The 23,155-nt window shown below is 43.3% G+C and overlaps 2 pseudogenes; both read right to left on the reverse strand.

Annotated features, from left to right (window-relative positions):
• LOC129716481 (calcium-activated chloride channel regulator 1-like) overlaps positions 1-23,155 on the reverse strand; it is a 40,092-nt pseudogene that overhangs the window by 9,016 nt on the left and 7,921 nt on the right.
• Positions 14,582-14,690, reverse strand: LOC129716482 (U2 spliceosomal RNA; annotated as a pseudogene).

Here is a 23,155-nt window from a genome sequence, read left to right on the forward strand (position 1 = left end):
CTGAAGATAACTTATGAGGGTACTATAATAATAAGCCCCAAAAACCCAGGTATACCCATGTATGGGATATTGGTGTGATATTGACATATCTCAGAGAATGGCACCAGCCAGATCCCTCAGCTTGCTCAATCTATGTTAAAAACGCTCATGCTTATGGCTCTCGTACACGCTCACAGAGTCCAGTCACTCCATAAAACTAGACTGGATAACATGGTGATTACCCCAGACGCATCACGTTCATATTCTAGGTCTGGGAAAATCTAACTCGCAGGTATATGGTACTAGGCGAGATTATGAGTTCTGCACGGACTAGTAGGGTCGAAATCGCCTGTGTTTTTCCGTGCTGTAATCGTTATATGGCTATATGGACCAGGAACGCCCAATTCAATGGTGGGATTCCGGGCCTACCCACCAGAGTCCAGGTTGAGTGTGGTGACCCATCTACTACAATATATAGACACAACCCACAATCTTAGAGGGAGAGGGAAGCCTATGGGTCAACCACAGAAACCCCAAGACGGGGTACGAGCCAAACCACTCCAAGGTGGCTCAACAGGTACTGAAAGCTGCCGGAATAGATAAATAATACATTTTAATCCCATTCCACTAGGGCAGCATTGATATCAGCGGCTGAACGAATGGACATCCCGGTTGACCACATTCTCAATACGGCAGCATGGTCAAGGGAACGACGTTCAGAACATTTTTATTGTAAACCGTTGATAAACCTGATTTAATTGCAGGAAGAATATTACAAACTGCAATATTAATTTAAGCTCAGGGGAGCTCTTTATGTTGTTATTGTTAACAAATACCTTTCTGTTTCTTGTGAAAGAAGATCCACGGGTTGATTACGATAACACTTCCTCCCTCAAAAACTTCGGCAGTGCGTGATATAAAAACTGTTACACGGTTTGAAATCACAGACCTTTGAAGTCTTCACGGAATCACTCACGTGACTCCGAAGTAAAATAGTAAGATTAAACGAGTACTTACCAGTATGAAGTTTGATCTGTATTTTATGAGGAGTTACGGTGAGGTATTACGTGCCCTCCGCTCCCACCCTCAATATATAGATCAAACTAATAAACTGGAGTCTCATGATCTTTACTATCTTACTTCAAATATCGTGTCTATCCTGTGATTTCACACCGCTGCTTTGAAGTATGCCGCACCGGCGCACTGAGCTGGGATCTTCACGTAATACCTCACCGTAACTCCTCATAAAATACAGATCAAACTTCATACTGGTAAGTACTCGTTTAATCTTACTATTAAAGCATATAATTAGTTAGTTACCTAATTGTAGCTAATTACAAAATTCAATTATTAGATCTAAACATCTATCCATTTCTTAAGAAAATGTTAACATTTTTAAATAGCCTAAGTGTCCAAATAACATTCACGCAAGAATTCACAATATAACATGATTTTTAAATCTCATTGTCATGAATTTATAGGCCAAATGGAAGGAATTTAGTGTTTAATTCCCGTAAATTAATGGCCATTTAAATCATCTTGCGAGTGAGATTTTGTGGAACGCGATCGTTTGGAACGTTGCGGTTGCGGTGAATTTAAACCCCATATCGGCAGTAAAAACATTGCCGGTTCGTATATTTACTTAATCACATTTTCGCCAATGAAATTTTGATTAAAGTAATCCTAAGAAGCAAGTTTATATGTAAAATAAACAACTTACCTTATGTTTTGTCCCGTACGTGAGATCCGTCTCGTTGTCTGCGTTGACGGCATTAGAAGTAGATTTTTATTTTACTCCAGCAATTAAATTTATTTATTAATTAATTTTTTTTAAACTGCCGAGAACGGCAGTCGGAACGATTTTTCAGCATCAGGAGTTGCCCGAGGAAATATCTTGGACAGGCAGAAGAAAATGACATTTTAATCTCCCCACCCCCAAAAGGCGCAAAAGTCGCGCACATGGCCAGTGACAGAACTGCAGCGCCGCTGAAGGTAAGTTTTGTAACATACCTACTTATGTTGTTTGAAATTTGGATGAATGAGAGATTTTACTGGAATATACAGAATTCTAAGAGGGCTTGACCAGAGTACCTTCTTTAAGAGTGTTTCCCTGCTGGGAGAGGCTTGAATTGGAAAGTATAGATTCAGGATAGGAGTCCATCCAAAAATGAAATAAGAAAGGATTTTGTCATGAATTTTAGGAATTATCCTTTTTTGGGGAATGGTCAGGAAAATGGACTTGAGGGCAAAAGTCAGATCAGGTAAGATTGTTGAGCATTGCTTAGTTGACCAAATTTGACCAAAGAAAGGTAGGAGAGCCAATTGTATAGAGGATACCAAGGGGTCTAGTAAGGTTAAGTGAGTAAACAGAGATTTAGCTAATAGAATACATTTGAATCATTCAAAAATACAGAATGGAAACAGGCCCTTCGGCCCATTGAGTCCATAACAACCATCAATGTTCCGTTCACACAAATCCTATATTATACCATTTTACCATTCTTTCCCCCATGCACTAAGAAGAATTTACAACAATATGTTCCATAGCAGCTAAGATCAGTAGTTCACTTTGGTTTTAAACACTGATTGCTGCAATGACATTGTCAAATGTTTATTATCATTTTTTGTGTACTGTGGAGCATGCCCTCCTCTTCTAGTGCCACTTGTGCGATCCTTTCCTCTCCCTGTACATGCACATTAACACTATATCTTCCAGCTCCATTTAACATGAGGAAATACTTGGAGTAAATACCATCATCGCTGTTCACATCAGCACCTGAAGGGATAAAAGAGGAGGAGAAACTTATATTAATGTTATGGGGTAGCATTTGTTGAATTTAATAAAGATTGCTGCTGGCTGTTGATGCAAGGGATAGTGTTGGAAGAGCTTTAAAAAAACCCAACTAAATTAGACCTTGCAGGGTGTTCATCCCAATCACGTGATTCCTGCAGGCTGCAGCACTACACAGCAAAGCACCTGACATGGAATTCATGGTACTCAGCTAGACATGGAACCTGGGAATGACACTGGAACCTTCTCTGCTTCCTTGGCAATGGCTGATCCTGTAATTTCGAAAAGGTAAGCCAAGTGGACATTAGATGGTTATGGGTTAGTGATGAGGGTTGTATAGCATAGGTGGAATGCAGAGTGCACCCACGTGTGGTATCTATCTTCTCCCCTCAACAAGGACCAGTGGCTGTCCCCATCCACCCTTGGTGGAGTTGAGACAACTATTTTTGCTCCTCATGTTCATTTTTGATCTGAACACTCGGGTAATCCAACCCCACTTCCATGAGATGAAAGAGGAACACACCGAGAAGGGACGTTCTTGCCCCAGTCCCAATGAGAGCTGGTAATACGGGAATTCCCGGAGAGTTACCACCCCTGGATCCACCATCGCTCTTTTGGTTGAGATGTGGAAAAGTCAAGTGAAGGTTCTGATTTGATTGGCTTACCATTGAAACGGGCAAAGGACATCTGAACCTAACACGCATCGTTGAGTCTTCCTCCAATTTCTTTAATATATTTTTACGGAAAGGGGACCAGAATTAGATGCAACCACATTACACATATTTCTAATAATGGTACACCACGGTACACTTGCTCCTTCACGAGGACATGCTACGTATCCTACCTAAGCCATCGTCATAAAGCTTCTGTTTAATCGGAGGACCACTGGGACGTTCAATAATAGCTGTCACATTGGCATGCAGGACTGGTAGAAATCCATGAGTAACCTCCACGTAGATAATGATTGGGCTCATGATGTCTTTTTTGTTCATGTATGCATTAACATTCACTGGGGGAATTTCTGCGTCTGCTGCTCGTGATGTAACAGAGGTTGTTACAAACTGTTTGATTCCGTGATTCAGGATGTTGTAGATCCAATTTCCAGTTTGGGAAACAAACATTGATTATTTATACATCAAGGAGCCCCCTCTAAAATCTTTCTATACACTAGCAAAGTCACAAATTCAGTTTCTTGCCTCTGTGGACTTGAATTATTATCCATTTTGCATACTCAGGAGAGAAGGAATGGCTGCAACACTTACTCCTGATTACTATCCAGAAAATGCCATGAGAAATGTTTCTGAGTGTAATCAAGCAACCTTAAATGAATTAATTGTCATGAGCAAAACACAAAGCACTAGAATAACTTGGAGGAAGACAAAAAGCTGGAGAAACTCAGCGGGCGAGGCAGCATCTATGGAGTGAAGAAATGGGTGACGTTTCGGGTCTCGACCCGAAACGTCACCCATTCCTTCGCTCCATAGATGTTGCCTCACCCGCTGAGTTTTTCCAGCTTTTTGTCTACCTTCGATTTTTCCAGCATTTGCAGTTCTTTCTTAAACGGAATAACTCTGAGGATCGGGCAACATTTATGGAGGGAATGGACAGACGACATTTTGAATTGGTACCATTCTTCAGACTGATTGTAGTAAGAAGGAAAACTGAGGTGGGGCCAGGAAAAAGCTGGCAGGTGGTGGGCAGATACAGGTGAGGAGGATTTGTTTGGCAGTAGGGTGGAGTTAGTTTAGGAAGGCTAGACTTGAAAATGAGACAGAAGGATGTATGATGAGGAAAGAAGAGGAGTGTGATGTTAAGCTAGAGGGAGGGATGTTGGTGGAAAGGGTCAGTGGGCAAGAATGGAGGGAACGTGTGGCGAGATAATGGGGAGAATTGCATGTGTACTTGGGACGAGGGGCACACGAAAGAGGGGTGGGGGATATTACTTAAACTTAAAGAATTCGATGTTCATACTTGTAAGCTACTCAAGTGAAATATGAGGTATTGTTTCTCCAGATTCACCACCCGCTGATTAAAGAAATTCCTTCTCATCTCCATTGTAAAGATACGTCCTTTTATTCTGAGGCTGCGCCCCCTGGTCCTAGGCTGGAAACATTCTCTCCACATCCACTCCAGCCTTTGTTTTCGGCTTCTTCAAACCCAAACTGTCACCTATCCATGTTCTGCAGAGATGCTGCCTGACCCGCTGAGTTACTCCAGCACTTTTTTTTAAAAGAAGTCTTTGACAGCTTAGCAAAGCTTAGGCTCCACCTTTACAGATCATTCACTGTTTTATCTTTGAAGGTGGAAAATATTAGAAGACAATTAATAATTAAATAACTGGTGCAGTATCAAACTAATTTCTGAGGTTGTAGGGTGGGGAAATGTAACAGGAGTGAACTTTGCCATTAGACTGCGTCTTTGAGGTGAATGATTAAAAATTTTCAAACAATTATTGCCAAATATGCTCAGGACTTTCATATCTTTGATCTGTTGGTATTTATTCAGAAGATTTGTTAGGTCAAATATATCATGCATTTTGGTCCATAACTGTGCAGTGCCTTGAATCTTAAGATGGGCTGTGTGTTCTGTTTGATTTATCCTGAAGTCATCGTGGTTGTATGTTTTTCCACTAGGGTTACGTACAATCACAATAGGAGCCTGGGCATCCCAAGTAACCACAAACATGGTGTCATTTCCAACAGTCTTATCAAAAACAACCGTGCCATTCATCCATGTGCCGTGTCGATCCTTGTTCCTGAACTTTCAAGCTGAGACCAAACAAATGGAATTGTTAGTTTACATTGCGGCAATCAGTGAGCAAGAATAATGATTGGAAAAGAAGTATCTGAAAAGCAATCAAACCTGGATTGGCTGATGATTAATGTCACCGTTTGTTGCGACCAATGCACTGAATGCATCAATTAATCCATTTGAATCCAAATTATCAGCTGCTGCAAACTGTAAACCTCCTGCAGAATGAACAAACTTTATAATCAACATAGATAATACCAATGACCAGAGGTAACTGAAAATTAAACCAGAAGCAGATACTATGAGTTTATGAACTTTGACCATTGAAAAAATTACTTGGAAGTAAAACTATTTATACATTATAGCCCAGGTTTTACACCGCCTGCCGACCCTTTCTCCCCTCCGTTGTCCACCACACTGCCTGCCGCCCCACGTATGCATCGGTCCCTGCCATCTCAGCTCTTCCAGCCCCGCTCTCCGCCTGGCAGACCTCGTTCCCCTGCCCGTCCACCCGCTGCGCCTGCATCCCCTCCTCTGACTCCGCCTACTCTTTCTCCTCCTGGATCCCCGGTTCGGTCACCGCTCCGGCCCCTGCTCTTCCTGCAGTGGGAGGAGATGGCGAGCTGCGTACCCGGTCCGGGCGGCTGGTTAAGCCGCCTGTCCACTATGGTGAATTTGCTTAGCTGTTTGCTCATCTGTTGTTTAACTGTTTGCTTACCTGCTCGTAGCGCATGAGACGTGGTCGCCCTGATGACTCCTCTTTACAGTGTCTATCTGTGGTTTGAACTAGCATCTGCAGTTCCTTCCTGCACGGCCCAGGTTTTAACCCTAGTTGGTTGTAGAAACGACATCCTGTGGCAAGTGACTCATCTACTTTTCATCCACCTAGAAGACCCAAGTTAGGAGTATAATGAAATATTATCTGCTACTTGATTGGCATTTTCTATGCCACTTAAAACATTCATTCTTTCCACCACCATCTAACAGTCACTACTTTGTGGTCTATCCACAAAATGTACCACAAAAGCTATTTTGAGTCCTCAATGGTCATCACCAGGAAAGGCAATAGTAGGTACATAGAGCACCCTTCCTCCAGATTTCTCTCCAGGCAACATATAATCCTGGAAATATATTGCCATACTTCATTGTTATTGGGTCAACATCTTGTGACTCCCATCTACCTCATTGGTGACCTGCAGACTATCCTTGGTTGGAGTTTACTGGCTTTACCTTACATTAAATGTTATTCCCTTATCAAGTGACCATACTTTGTAAATGGCTCGGTTGTACACATGTATTGTCTTTAATCTGACAAAAGCTTTTCACTGTACCTCGGTACACGTGACAAAAAACTGAACCTAAACGTGTAGGAAAGAACTGCAGATACTGGTTTAAACCAAAGATAGACACAAAAAGCTGGAGTAACTCAGCGGGTTAGACAGCATCCCTGGAGAAAAGGAATAGGTGCCGTTTTGGGTCGAGACTCTTCTTTAGACTGAACGTCAACCCGAAACATCACCTATTCCATTTTTCCAGAGATGCTGTCTGACCCACTGAGTTACTGCAGCTTTTTGTGTTTATCTTCTGAGCCTAACTGTATTGTGTACGTTTTTGAGTGCTATTGACGGGGAGAGCTGTTGAGATTGATTTCTTTCACAGCTGAACCTGAAAAGAGGTGTGTAGTCTAAGGATAAAGGGTCAGCCATTTAGGGATTAAAAAATACCATTTTTTTTACATGGAGATTGTAAATATTTGTAAGTCAATATCTCAGTAGGCTAAGGACTCATTGCATATAATCAGACTAATATGGGATAGGGTTTTTGTGTTCCTGGGATAATGAAGCCGGAAAATATGCTTAGTTCACAGGATCAGCTATGAATTTAATGAAGACGGAGCGGGCATAAAGGGCAGTTCAGCCATTTCCGACTTTTAGGTTTCATGGACTGTAGAAATTCAGTGCCAGCTTCTTAACAGCCATGAGTTATGAGCTATAAATATTATTTTTGCCAGTTATCCTGTGGATGAATAAACAATGTTATTGTTTTCATTATTGGGAATTTATAGACATGACTCTTACTCTTACAGTGACATATAGAATCTTGGTGTCAAATTTAATGGATATTTATATCTGAAATTTAACCAGATACATTGCACACAGCTTATGATACTTCCAGTATTTGCACAATAAAACAAACCTACATGCCCCTAGTAGTGCAGAAACAAATTTTCCTTGCCAATGCCATTATGTGTGAGCTGTCAATGCATACATTTAGAATCCCTGCACCTACTTTTTTTAAGTGGAATTTAGCTAAATTGAATTTAATAAATTTAATTAATAATAATAAAATTGAATTTAGCTAAATTGAAAACAGATGGAGGCGTCCCACAAGGATGTGCTGGGGTCTCATCTGTTCATCATTTATTATTGTGGATTTATAGACGGGGCTCCTGGAACAAGGATGGGTTCATCAATATCACTGAAGGGCCAAATATCCTACTTACTGAGGCTTCGAGATGGTAAGTATTCTCAGCAGAAGTGTGAAGGAGATAAAAATACATTGATAAATAAGTGAGCTACAATGTGCCGACAAATGTAATTATGAGGTTGTTAAAGAAGGAACTGCAGATGCTGGAAAATCGAAGGTAGACAAAAATGCTGGAAAAACTCAGCGGGTGAGGCAGCATGGAGCGAAGGAAATAATGATGAGGTTGTCCACTTTGTTCCATAATGGTCAAGTTGAGATTTTTATCATATGCACAAGACTTTAGACTTAAGAGATACAGCGCGGAAACAGGCCCTTTAGCCCACCAAGTCTGCGCCGACCATCGATCACTCCCCATATGCTAACTCCTACACTCGAGGGACAATTTACAATTTTGCAGAATCCAATTAACGTACAAACCTACACGGCTTTGGAATGTGGGAGGAAACCAGAGCACCCGGAGAAAGCCCAGAAGGTCACAGGGAGAACGTACAGACTCCACACAGATAGCACCAGTAGTCAGGATCAAACCGGGTCTCAGGCACAGTAAGGTAGCAATTCTACCTCAGCACCACTGTGCTGCCGATGTATGGTGAGGTACAGGTACAATGAAAATCTCAGGCCCATAGGCTCAAACAACGGTAAAAATCATAAATTAAGCATAAATTGTACATTATGCATGCAAATTTCACAGGATGGTGGAAGAAATTGTACAAAACAAAAATAAGACATGAAAAAATATACCAGGCCAGTGCAAGAGGTGGTCCATAGGGTTCTGTTGCTAAAATAGGATTAGGGTTCTGCAGAACATGATAGTTGTAGTAAACTAGTTCCGGAACCTTCTGGTGTATATCTCCTGCCCGATGGTAGTGGTGAGAAGAGCGCATGACCTGAATAGTGGGGATCCCCAATGATAAATGATGCCTTCTTAAGGCTGCCGCAGGTTTGAGTCATCTTGCAATGGTGAAAAGCAAGAAAGAGTGCATGTCTATAAGTTTCCTGGGGTCCATGTACAAGAATCACTAACGTGCATTAGTCAAGGTAGGAAAATAATTTCATTTGGTACATATTGAGGCCATTCATCTCATCAATGCTAGTTCTCAGGAGCAACTGCATTCTCCTACATTTCCCAATTATTTCTTCTTTCTCTCGTACCCATTAACTTCATTACAATTCTCCTAATTGCCTTTTAAACTAGGGCATTCGGAGCAATTTACAGTCGGTAATTAACCTACCAACTTGCATTTCTTGGAATGTACCTACTTACTGAGGCATTCCATTTCTATTCCCCAGAGATCCAAGTGTTTATCCAATGACTGGGAGAGCTTAGCCTAGTTGTTGACCAACAATATGGATGTTTGATTAGATTTGTGCCAAGCCTACCAAACAGAGAAATTGGAAGTTTCCATAATGTTATTCCATGGCCAAGCATTCTTCATTGTAAACCCACTATTAGCCCTGTCCCATGGTACGAGTTCATTCCAAGAGCTCTCCCGAGTTTGCCCTGATTCGAACTCGGAGATTTACATGTTGAAAAATCTTCACGAGTCTTCCCGTGCTTACCTGCTGTTTGCGAGTCATCCCGAGTACCTGCTGTTAGCGTCACGAGCCGCTAAGAGACGTCCCCGAGCTGCAACGTACCCACTACATTCATTCTCCGTGCTTACCACGAGTTTGATTTTTTTAAAACTGAGGAGAGCTCTTGGAATGAACTCGTACCGTGGGACAGGGCTTTAATAACTGTGCTACAGAACTTGGAACAAGAATTGCAGAGGAGATCAATAACAATTACTTGTCATAATGGAGAGCTGCTCTAGTTCTTCAGTCGCATTTTGCCCGATTGCTATGGTGTGGATTATGGCTCCACTTTGCTCCACCTCTGCAAAGCAACCGTTTATTCCATTGTCTTCACCAAGAACCACCAATATGATTTCATCACCACTTGTAGAACCATCATCTGCACGAAGTACCTACGAAGCAATCAATTAGGAACATCGGATCATGAGAGTCGGAAACACCAAACATTTCCTCAAACCTAGAAACAAAGAACTGCAGATGCTGCTTTATACCAAAGATTGACACAAAGTGCTGGAGTCACTCAGCGGGTCAGGTAGCATCTGTGGAGAAAAATGATGGGTGACTTTTCAGGTCGGGACTTAAAAGGTCGCCAGTCTAATTAACTTTTGTTTCTCTCTACATTTTCTCTCCACACTGAGCAAAGTACCTCTAATATATTCTGGTTTTACCTTCAGAAGAAACATACTAAGTTTGCTTAATTGTTTCATATACCCTGTGACCTGTGGAGGGAGAAACAGAGTTGGCCATTCATTATTGATCTGAAAATATTATTTTTGTTTCTCTCCCCACAGTTGCTGCGTAACCCCTGCTGAGTAATTCCAGCACTCTGGGCTTTTAATCTTGAACAATGGATTCTGCGAAACACAAAGTGTTGCAGTAACTCAGCAGGTCAGGCAGCACCTGTGGAGGGAATAGGTAGACAACATTTCAAGTCGGCACCTTCCTTCAGAGTCAAAGACTTCAGATTAGGTGATAGGGGGGTCCATGTGTTTTACTATTTTTACTTCCTTGTATAGCAATTCTACATTTGCGTTTAATTTTGTTTAGTTTAGAGATACAGAATGGAAACAGTCCCTTCAGCCCACCAAGTCCACATTGTCTATAGATAACTCGGGGTAGAGAGGCCAATTTATCTACACACCCGCACAACTTTGGCATGTGGAAGGAAAATCTGGAAAAACACCTGGAAAAAAACCCACGCAGTCAAAGGGAGAACGTGCAAACTCCACACAGACAGCACCAAAGGTCAGGATCGAACCCAGGTTTCTGGCACTATGACGCAGCAGCTCTATTAGCTGTGCAACTCTGCTGCCCCCCATTCAATGCTAGCAATGCAGTGAAATGGAATGCCTAAAACTAATGAATTACTGAAAATCTTTTATTCAGTTGAATTATTGAAAATCTTACCGCAAATCCAGACCTAACTCCTATGCAGATATTTCTTCCCCCACCGGCTGTTGCGGGCAGCAGTTGTACAAGTTAATTCCTGGCATTATCACCATCAATTAATTTCAGCTTTGAGTCAGTAAATGCAGCAGAATGAAAACTAACTATTCCGACGTGCGAGCCATCTTCAATGATCTGGAGTAAGAATACTTTGGCTGCTTGTTGGAGCTTATTTATACGATTCTCCTATGAACAAGAATAGTAAGATTAAACGAGAACTTACCAGTTTGAAGTTTGATCTGTATTCTATGAGGAGTTACGATGAGGGATTTCGTGAAGAAGCCCGCTTCCACGCATGCGTGTCATTCTTCAAAGCAGCGGTGTGAGGTCACAGAAACCTATAATGATCTAACATAGTAAGATTATCAAAGAGATACCAGTTTTTGATATGATCATAAGAGGGTGGGAGCGGAGGGCACGAAATCCCTCATCGTAACTCCTCATAAAATACAGATCAAACTTCAAACTGGTAAGTTCTCGTTTAATCTTACTATTTTACTTCGGAGTCACGTGAGTGACTTCGTGAAGATTTCAAAGCTCTGTGACCTCATGCCGTGGAACGAGTCCATGCTTCACAACTGCCTTGGGTATTGGGAGAGAGCATCATTAGTAGTTTTAAAACACAATTATACAAAGAGTTGTGTGGTATAACGAAAAAAAAATATATAACATTTTTTAAAATTTGAGAATCATAACCCTGTAACCTATCGGCCAAATTATTTTGTTGAACCTAAAATGTTTTCTTAATACAATGATGGCTCCAAATTAACTGGTTTATTATACAACCTGTGGAAAAACCCTTTTTTAAAATGACCCTCCTGCCATTCTGAGGATTTGGTCTGTGGGTACCTGTATAATATTGCTGCGGATGTTGCTGCAGTCCTGGTGGAATGAGAGTTGAAACATCAGTGTCTATTCCTGCCATTTTTAGGACCTATTTGAGCCACCTTGAAATAGTTTGAGTCGTGACCCTATCATGCAGTTTCTTGTAAGAGATAAACAACTCCATACTCTGACCTCGAATGTTCTGAGTATATGCTATGTATTGTTAGATGTGTCTTGTTATACACAGTCGTTTGCCATATGGGTGTACCATAAAATCAAACCCTAGACCCGAGGAACCCGATCTGTTTTCTTTTATTAAATCCTGTATGACAACACCAGTTTCTCGGCGAGATGATCAGGGAGTCCAGGCTCAGTTTGCTTAATGGCTGGACTTGTTGTGCGGTAAATAACACCATGAGCATAACCATCTTCCTGGTCTGTTACTGAGGTGACAACGCTGTTATGAGCTACAAGCTCCTCAGCATGTTGAGAAAACGACACCCATGTCCCAGATTTCGGAGTACCTGGTTAGCTTACCAGGGGTGCGTTCCCACCGCGTGCCGTTCCGATCCTTGTGATAGGTAATTGGAGAGTGCACTTGTGGCACTATTGATGGCACTGTAGCTCCATCGATTATCCTAATGGAGGCTTGTTAAAATTCCAATACAGCCAGAATGTTCTTGGCCTTTTGGTCGAGATAGTTGTCCAAGCAGTATATGCCCCATTTCTTGATGTGTCCAAGGTACTGCTTCCGTGTTGACAGTCTTAGTGCAGATGAGATGAGATTCATCGTCCTGTCTGACAGTGTAGTGGGTTTGTTAGACTCTACAAATCAATAAATCCAAAGTGTTATGGCATGGATGACTGCCTCCAGTCACTGGATAAATCAATAATTTTTTGGCAATGTTCATAGGGAACATGGTTCTAACACCATCCCCTGTAAGACTGAAATACCATGATTGAGAAGGTCAGTCGGGTACTCTGAAAATTCCAGATGCCAAGTGTGGTTGAATTTTCCCTAGTACCCCAATGATGGGTTCGAACAGGGGAAAACCTCACCCTATGGCTCATTTACATAACAATGCCAAGCTGGTTTACGAATTTTAGTACATAATATTGGGGCTAATGATTGCCCCTTTTGTAAGCTCTATATTGCCAAAGTTCCTCTATTGAGTCAATGCCTGCCATATAGAAACCCGCAACTGACACCAAGTCTTTATGAATAATAAGAGCATCCATCCTAAAATGAATATCTAGAACAAATGTGTTTAGGGTTAAAATCAATGATAATCCTGCAACCCTACTCTATCTTATTTTTAATAAATATGTTCAATCCCATCTTTTGTGTACAATTCTTGTAGCACCATGTGGGTTTTAGATTGTTTGGTTTATGTAAGGACAAAATGCCCTTCTGGTGTATGATGTACTGTGGTTAATGGGATGAGAAAAAACCCTATCAGATAACCCTGAATACTGCTGAGATTATATGAATCTGTAGTGATTATATACCATACATAACTATAGTGTTGCAACCTCCCCTACCCTCGTAGGTCCCTATTTAACAGAAGAAACCCCACCCACCTACCTCCATGGTTACCGGTGGTTTTGTTATTTCCTTGGTTTTTTGAAAATAAGGTTCTGGTTTAATATTTCTTGTTCGGGGTTGTGTGGGAGGTTGAGGCTTCCGCATCTTCCAGGGTGGCCGCCCTGGCCATACCCTAAAACGGATCCTGCAGGTTATATTGATTTCTGACACTGCTACTGGTATGAGCCACATTTTTTATGGCCTTGCCTGTGGCTGGTATCATGCTCCAAAATAGGCCCTTGCGCTGGCCTTGATGAGCCCCAGTGTCTTAGCTTAGTCCACACACGGTTCTTTATTTGCAAATGGTAGCATTTTTGGGGTCCTAGTGCTGGCTGAATGGCCGCCTTCCACGTGTAGTTCAGGTCATATTGCATATTATTAAACAGATCTAGTGCGTCTTGATGGTCTTTGGTTACCTACGTTTAGTCCAGGGTGCTGGTGTATGCTATGATGCCTTCCGTCAATCCCTTGAAGGTTCTCTGGATCTTGAGGTCCTGGTTCCTGATGTTCGTCCATATGCTGCCAAATGCATTGGATTACACTGGGCACCTGTAATGCCTCACCGTTGCCAGGTGGCAGATGTCTGGCCAGTGTTTGTAAATGTTTCTTGTTGGCGTATGTGGCCAGACATATAGTAATACTATTGCCATCCTGGATCCAAGTCTACCCATGTTTGACTTGGCTAAAGTAATCGGCCACCATGTCCAGCAGAGTCCCTGCTGTGTTAGGATCATGGGACGCTGTATTACCAGGCTCTGGCCCATCAGGGTCCTGCCTACTCTTTTTTACAGAGTTAGAGATCTCTAGGGTCCCACACGGGGTACCCCTGTGGGGCTTAACTGCTGCCCACTTGTCTTTTGTTCTGCGGACCCCTCTTGCAAGTCAACCCAGAACTGACCCACAGTGCTCCCCTCTGATGGGGTAGAAGCATTGTGCAGCCCTCAAAGAGGTACTGCTGTGGTTTATCACGTTGGAGCAAGGCTCCATACACCGCTTCTTCCCGCTCCAGCCCTCTCGGGCGCTGGTTGCCGGCGGTTTTATGCAAAGTCGGACCCTTCTGAGTCCACTACCTTGTTTGATTTGTGTCTAGCCTACCGCTCGGTCCATGGATCTGGCCGGTTAAAACTGATGATAACAGCTACTATAGTTTTTATATAATATATATAGTCCCTAGATAAGGGGTGTATCAGATATTAAACTGATAAGAACAGATACTACACTTGATCTTAGCCAAAAAACCCGAGAAGCGATTATTGTAACTAAAACCCCGCTGGGACCGACCCTGGTACTCACATACTGGTCCCTTGTAGTAGATTGCAGCCAGTCAACTGCAAAGTCCTTTGCTGCCGAGAAATGAACTTTCTCACCATGCTGGAGCGAAGTTGGGCACAGGTGTTTTTCCCTCTCCGGGAACCGATGTGCCCATGCTGCTCCTGCCGTTGCCAGCTCCTCACGAAGTGCCAGCTGCCACTGCTGCTGCCTGTGCTCCTGCAGCTGCCTGTGCTCCTGCAGCTGCCGGCTGCCACTGCTGCTGCCGCTGCCGCTGCTGCTGCCGCTCCTCCGCGGTTCTCCCGCCGGCCTTCTGCACCTTACATGGACCTAGTCCATGTCTGCACCTAGAAAGGTAAGTTGAAGGAAAACGCAGGGTCTCTTACCTGCTGTTCCCGACTTTCCTTCTCCCGCCGGTGACCGTCGTTCCCTGTGTCGGGTTCGAGCCGCTTGGACCGACCCCGGTGTTCACGGGCCTGGTCCTTCGCGGCAGTTCCGCAGCCGGTAACCCCGGCTGTTCCTATGGATCCCCTGGCCCTTACCTTGTGAAGAAGGTTTCCAGCCCGAACGTCCCGTTCCGACTCCATAAGTGCCGCTGCACTCGCTGAGCGTTTCGAGCCCCGGTACCGCTGGTCCGAGCTGTCTGTCCCGCAGCCTCTGTGCTGGCTGCTACCGACTGCTCCCAAGCCAGTCTCGTTTGAGACTGGCATAGGGACCTTTTTTACTTTGCTTCCCGCCCGGCCGAGAGGTGAATTTTGCCGGTGCGGGAGCAAAGTCGGGCTCAGGTTGTTCCCCCCCCAGGGAAACTCGTGCTGTTGCTGCTGCCGGCTGCTCGCCCTCCACGGGTCTCCCCGCCGGCTTTCCGCAGCCACCTAAAAGTAAGTAGAAAAAAGGAACGCAGAGTCGCTTACCTGCTGTTCCCAACTTTCAAATCTCCCGCTTGGGGAACGCCGTTCCCCTCTGTGTGACTCGTTGCAATGCGTGTAGCGATAATACACGCATGCGTGGAAGCGGGGTTCTTCACGAAGTCACTCACGTGACTCCGAAGTAAAACATAAGTTTCAATGTACAAGGTGATGGTCACAAAAATCAGTCGCATCTTTGTAGAGACAAGGAACTGCAGATGCTGGAATCTTCAGCAAAACACAAAGTGCTGGAGGAACTCAATGGGTCAGGCAGCATCTCTGGAGGGAATGGACAGGCAATGGTTTAGAGATACAGCATGGAAACAGGCCCTTTTGCCCACCAAGTCCACTGCTATTCACACCAGTTCTGTTTCCTTGCTATAAAATGCAATCTTCTATTAATTTCTAAACGAAAAGTTCTGCTTGATTATAAAATGCATTCTGCATAAACTGGGCGTGAAAGTTTTGGGAACGAAAGTTACTGACAAGAAGAATTCAATATTAGTTATTGCAGGTCAGTTTTGGTGTGAAAACCTATTCTATGAAATGTATATTGAGAAAGACCTTACCAACCCCATGCTTGCTGAGACATCAAGGACTAAGCAAACAACACGGTGCTTGGCCTGAAGAAACGTGAACGTTGGGATGACGGATCCAGTGTGGGGTGAGGAACTGTTTTTGAAATCCTCCGACTTGCTGATCATGTCCCAAGTGCTCCTGTAATTGCATATTCTGTTCTGTGAGTTGGGCACTTCAGCATTGTGAGTCTTGTCATCACAGAATTTATCCGCCTGGATAATGGAAATAAATATCATGGATTTTAGGGACGATGCCAAACACACAAGGAAAAAAACATTAAGGTAAACTATACACATAATATATTATTAATACATCAAGACTTTAGATGAGGCATGAATAAAATAAAAATTAAAATTGAGTAGGTTTTATAACAGATTCTCAATACACAGTTTAGGCTTCGGCACAAAGTTAAACATTCGTCCCTACTTTTTTTTTATAGTCAAAAATATATACAGCACAGATACTATCCCTTTGGCCAACATATCCATGCCAAGTATCGATAACCCATCTGTACTAATCACACTTAGCAATAGCCTTGCCAAGAAGCTTCTTAAAAGTTGGATGTGTCTCTCCTTCCACCATCCACTCTGGCTGTACATTCCAGACTCTTAAGCAACCTCTGGGTGAATTAATACTTCCTCAGATCCCTTCTAAACTTTTTTTAACTTTCTGAGTATAGACACCTCTGCCATTGGGAGAAATGTGGGTGAAAATAAAATGGGATTAGTGTAGGATTAGAACAAAATGTGTGTTTGCTGATCGACGTGGACTTGTGGCACCTTCACGCCCACGTTTGTTTGCACCTTGTCACCGCTGGCGACTTGTCAGCAGCCGCATGAGAAGGTCCAGCCGCAAGAGCTCAATAGCAACTCCAAGGTCAGATGCACTAATTGGCCTTAACTGCACACAGGCTATGATTGGTGAGAATTTAGGTAAAAAGGGCTTCTGGAATAAACGTGACACAAGGTGGCTGGCTAAGTGTCACGGAAAAGCAAATCTGCTGGCCAACGCCCTATCAAAACTGGAGGTGGATGCTCTGAATGTGGTCACACTCATCGATTTTTATGCCATGGCTCGCGCGCAGCATTGATCCCAATCTTATCCATTGACGCTAAGCGCATACAGCCCTAAAATTGGAAGATGTACTGTACTTATCGGTGACATGAGAGAAACCATCATATGTGACACTTCCACTGGTAAACCAAGGTCGTTGTGCCTAGGCCGATGCATCGAGAAGTTTTCAGCGTGCTGCACAACTTATCACATCCGGGCAAGAAGACTACGATAAAACTAGTCTCCAAATGTTTCATCTGGCCTTTCATCAAGTGTGACATTGGATTATGGGCGAAGACTTGTCTACCGTGTCAACAATCCAAGATCTCCAGGCACACTAGGACCCAATTCGGTGAGTTTCCTGTACCGACCCGTTTCTAGCACGTGCCTCCTGGACTTTGTCGGCCCACTCCCACTGTCAAGACAATACACATATCTGCTCACTTGTGAAGACAAGATGGCAAGATGCTACCCCAGTCATCAACATTTCAGCGGAAAGAATAACCCCCGCTTTTGTTGACCGATGGATTTTGGTCTTTGAGGTCCCAAGTACGATCACAACAGACCAAGGACTGCAATTCGTGTCTGTGCTGTTTCAAACACTAACCGACCTCTTGAGTACGAACCGGATTTCAACGACTGCGTATCACCCACAAGCGAACGGCCTGATTGAAATGTTCCATCACCAGTTGAAAGCCGCTCTAGCAGCCGGAGGAGACGCATCGCACTGGAGTGAACGGTTGCCTCTGGTTCTGCTTGGCATTCATACAGCGGTGACGGCAGACCTAGGATGTTCATCGGCGGAAATTGTTTACGGCACAACTCCGAAGCTGCCGGCGAATTTTGTAAAACCAATCCCCAAAGACAGATCTTATGATCCAAGCACGTATGTCGATCAATTACGGCAAACTATGCAGCATCTCAGGCCAACACCGACACGGCGAACACCTACAATGGTCTACGTGCCTGCTGACCTCCAATGCTGCACACATGTTTAGGCCCAACAAGACGCCGTCCTCCGACCTCTTCAGCAAGCATACGATGGCCCTTTCCAAGTCATCCAACGCCTACCCAAGAGTTTTGTGATCAATTGGAACGGAAAAACAGCCAGCATATGTCGAGAACCAACCGACTACCTCAACCACTGAACCGGCGAAGTCACGAGAACCCAACACTTTCTGTCAAAGACTTCCCACACTACAATACCAAACAAGTTCAGGCCATAAAATCAACCCGCCAGACCGGTATGCAGCAGGACAAAGCCAGATTGTCGCCACCTTGTATGACTCGGTGGCTGTGGGGGGAGCTGTGGTGCCTTCATGCCCACGTTGGTTTTGCATACAGCCTGTCACCACTGGCGACTCGCCAGCAGCCTCACGGGAAGGCCCAGCCACAAAAGCCCAATAACAACTCCAAGGTCAGACGCACTAATTCGCCTTATCTGCACATGGGTTATGATTGGTGAGAATGTAAGTAAAAGGGGCTTGTGGAATAAACATGACACAAGGTGTCTAGCTCAGCTAAGTGTTGTTTGTTCTTTGCTTTCTGTCATGAGATTCAGTAGATCCTAGATTCAAGTGGGCGAAAGAGCCTGTGTCTGTGCTGTTCGACTCCATCATTCCAAAGATAGACACAAGATGCAGGAGTAACTCAGTGGGACAGGCCGCATCTCTGGAGAAAAAGAATGGGTGACATTTCGGGTCGAAACGCTTCAGATTGAGAGTCAGGGAAGTGGGAGACGAGATATGGAAGGTATGAAAATGACAGATCAAAGTAGACAATGGTCATGGAAATGTAAAATGGTTTATTGCTGGCTATGGGGAAGGTGACAACGAGGCATACAAACAGTAAAATTAATCAGAAGGACAGTGAAACTAGTCGGATTCCAAAATTCTATGAGTTCTGGAAACGATACAAAGGAACTCAAGATTCAAGAGAGTTTATTGTCATGTGTCCGTGATAGAACAATGAAATTCTTGCTTTGCTTCAGCACAACAGGACATAGAACTATACAGAGAGAAACAAATGTTTGAGAAAATATAACTTCAACTCCACTTACATTTGTCAGACCCTGCACGTACATTATCGAAGATGATGAACTCTGATCCATCTCTGGGAAGAATTGACAATTGCCTTTAGGCAGCCTAGTGTTGGGATCTATGTTGCAAGGTGCACAGGAAGTGCCCGTACAATCAGCTATCTTCCCTCTTATTTCTTTCGAGCATCTGCAAGATAATATTTTAATTCAGTAACAGAGAAACCTCTGCTAAAGTTTCAATTCAGTACTGAGGGAGTGCTCCACAAATTGTCTGAGTTGCTATCTTCAATTTTCCTCCTTCTGCCATAATAACTAAACCAGAAATGTATAAAAGGAGGTGCAAGTTAATTTGTTTCTATGATATAATAAATGGCACCACCTGGTTAACTTTCCAACTTAATTGTGTCAACTTATAAAGTTCAATACATTTCAATAATTAGTACCCCAGTTCATCCCACCATATTCTGCATTCTATGAATCACCCTTCATAATTTCTATCACCTTCATGAGATTCCACCAAAAGACATATTTTTCCCTCACCTCCCCTTTCAGCACAGTGGAGTAGCAATAGAGCTACTGCCTTACAGCGCCAGAGATCCGGGTTCAGTCCTGACTATGGATGTTGACTTTACGGAGTTTGTACGTTCTCCCCGTGACCAGCACGGGTTTTCTCCGAGATCTTCGGTTTCCTCCCACACTCCAAGGATGTACAAGTTTGTAGGTTAATTGGCTTGATATAAATATAAAATTGTCCCTATTGTTTGTTGGGTAGTGTTAATGTGTGGGGATCGCTGTTCTGTGTGGGCCGAAGGGAGTACAAAGTCTGTTGAGCTTCACCCATGCTCCTCTGGGGAGGTCAGACCCTGGACAGCTTTTATCTGGTGAAGGTATGTAGCTGTGTAATGGAGATGAGGTTGCCTTCCACTCCTGTGAACACTTGGTGGATATCCAGTGTGCTTATCACTGCGATTACGCCATCTCAATTCCACTCTTTCCAATCCGTCTGCAACCACATAGCCGTACAGCATGGAAACAGGCACTTCGGCCCGACTTGTTCATGCTCACGTCTATTTTTGTTTAATTTAGTTTTCTGCAACGTAGCCCTTCTCCCTCTATTCCATGTACTTATCGAAATGGTTTTTAAGCATTATAATTGTACCTGACAGTTTGTTCCATATACCTGCCACCCAATTAGAGTGATAAACTACACTCCTCCCTCAGTCTGAATCAGTCCGAAGAATGATCCCGACCTGAAACGTTACCCATCCATATTCTACAGGGATGCTGCCGACCCGCTCAGTTACTCCAGCATTTTGTGTCACTCCTCCCTACACTTGCTTTCTGTACTGTTATAGTGAGACACAATGCAAAATTAAGTAACAACATATCATCTTCACTCTGGTCACACTGCAGCCTTCTGGACTCAAATTTAATATTTACAGTCTGTATCGGAACTGCCAGTTCTGCTATAGCTTATCCATCTTTAATATAAAATCAGCTTTTCTCTCCCCGCCTGATCTGTCGGGTGTTTCCAGCATTCTTCTCTGCAATACTATACTGTACTGTGACTCACAGTACTGGCCCACAAAATACAGCTTTTATATGTCTGTACATTTGTTTTCTCTCTGTCTCTGTTTCTCTCTTTAGTTGATCTCACTAATCTATCAACTAGATGCGTAGATGCCTTCATAAGCAGCTTGTCACTAAGGCAACCCTGGCCTCACATCTTCAGAGATATTCCTCCTCTCCTTCCCTCTCTGCAACTTCAAACACATTTGTTTTTTCACTTTCCAGATTCTGATGAAGAGTCTTTCACCTGAAACATTAACTCCATTTCTCTTTCCATAGATACTGTCTGAACAGTTGAATATTTCCAGCATTATTGTGGAGTCATAGTGTTATATGGCATGAAAATAGGCCATTTGATCCAACTTGCCCATGCTGACCAAGATGCCTCATCGATGCTAGTCCTACCTGCCCGCGTTTGACCCATATGCCTCTAAACCTTTCCCATCTATGTACCTATCTCAACTACCTTCCCTTCAGGTTGCCCCTATTAAATCTTTTCCCTCTCACCTGTTGTCCTCTTGTTGTTGATTCCCCTGCTCTGGGTAAAATATCTATTCCCCTCATCATTTTATACTCAATATACACGATTTTCCATTTTTATTTCAGGCAGCTCTTGAGTTTTGTAACCTTGTCCAGAAATCTCAGAGGTCATTTCACACTGTACAAAAATATTCAATGAGAATCCTAGCTTGTTGCATCAGCAGTACCATCACTAGTTATATAAAAAGACGTCAAATCATCATATTCATCAAATACTCCCCATTGAAGATGGGCCCATTCATGAACGAATGCTTGCCCTATGGAAATAAAAGTACTTTTGCTCAAACTAATGAAACCAATCCAGTAAAAAGTAAATAGTATTTTAAATAAACTTATATATTGGCACAATTCTCATGAATGTAAAATAAACTCAATGGCATAAAATTATTTTCTGAGACACTTAAATGAAATAAAGTTCTGTTCCAACGGTTGTGCACTGGGGATTTCCACGCTGACAGTAAAAAGTGTAGAAGTGGCGAGGAGAAGGACAAATCACAGGTTGGTGACCTGTTTTTCCGGAGCTCCCGCAACACCAGCTGCGTCCGCTGGAGTGGAGGGCCGCGGCTTCGACCACCCCGGGCCGTGGAGTTTGAACCGGCCCGTTCGCGGCGCTTGGATTCAACCGCGGGACTGACTTACTTACCATTGCCCGGCGGGGTCACAACATCCGAAGCCTGGATCGCCTCGGCGCAGAGGGAGAACAAGGGAAGAGGCGGACTTTAAGACTTTTGCCTTCCATCACAGTGAGGAGGTGCCTGGTGAACTTTCTGTGGTGGATGTTAAACTTGTGTTTATTGTGTGTTTTTGTCATTTTTATTATATGTATGACTGCAAGGCAACAAAATTTCTTTCAGACCTTTCGATCTGAATGACAAAAATAAAATTCAATTCAATTCAATTCAATCACTGGCAAACTGAATGAGGTGATGGGTGCATCGAGCCTTCATAGCAAGCTGCAGCTTGGAATGTGTAAAATGGCACCGAAGACTGGCGACTATTACAAATGGACTCAGTAGGCTCCATAGGTTTCCATGCATGGAGTACTTAATCAGGGATTGTCTTCATGTGTGCCAATAGTCACACTGTATATGCAATGTATATGCAATAATCTAATGTATATGCAAAAAGTGTATTTCACTGTACCTTTGGTACACGTGACAATAAAATGAACCCCCAAAAAAAGAACTAAGAAAAAATGCTGGAAATATTTAGCAAGTCTGGCAGCAACTGTTGAGAGAGAGAAACAGTTAATACTTCAGGTTGAAAACCCATCAGCAGAATTGGAGCAATACAAGATAGGCTTATGTTGCAGAGAATGGAGGTTCCACAGAAGCTTCATGAACAGATTATCAGCAAGGAACCCCTGCCTCACCCTATCAGAGGTGCTCCCCTTCTCTCTTTCCATCCCTTGATTCTCCTCTGCATTAAAACTCACATTTTCCACTTTTCCAACAAATTCTGTGATTAATAGATTTTCCTTTGGTGAGATTTTAATGGGATGAATCAACAATCATGTTATTGAATGTTGGAACGGGTTCATAGAAACATAGAAATTAGGTGCAGAAGTAGGCCATTCGGCCCTTCGAGCCTGCACCGCCATTCAATATGACCGTGGCTGATCATCTAACTCAGTATCCCGTACCTGCCTTCTCTCCATACCCTCTGATCCCCTTAGCCACAAGGACCACATCTAACTCCCTCTTAAATATAGCCAATGAACTGGCCTCAACTACCCTCTGTGGCAGAGAGTTCCAGAGATTCAC

The sequence above is a fragment of the Leucoraja erinacea genome, unplaced genomic scaffold (assembly GCF_028641065.1).
Source record: "Leucoraja erinacea ecotype New England unplaced genomic scaffold, Leri_hhj_1 Leri_243S, whole genome shotgun sequence".
In the NCBI taxonomy this organism is placed as follows: domain Eukaryota; kingdom Metazoa; phylum Chordata; class Chondrichthyes; order Rajiformes; family Rajidae; genus Leucoraja; species Leucoraja erinaceus.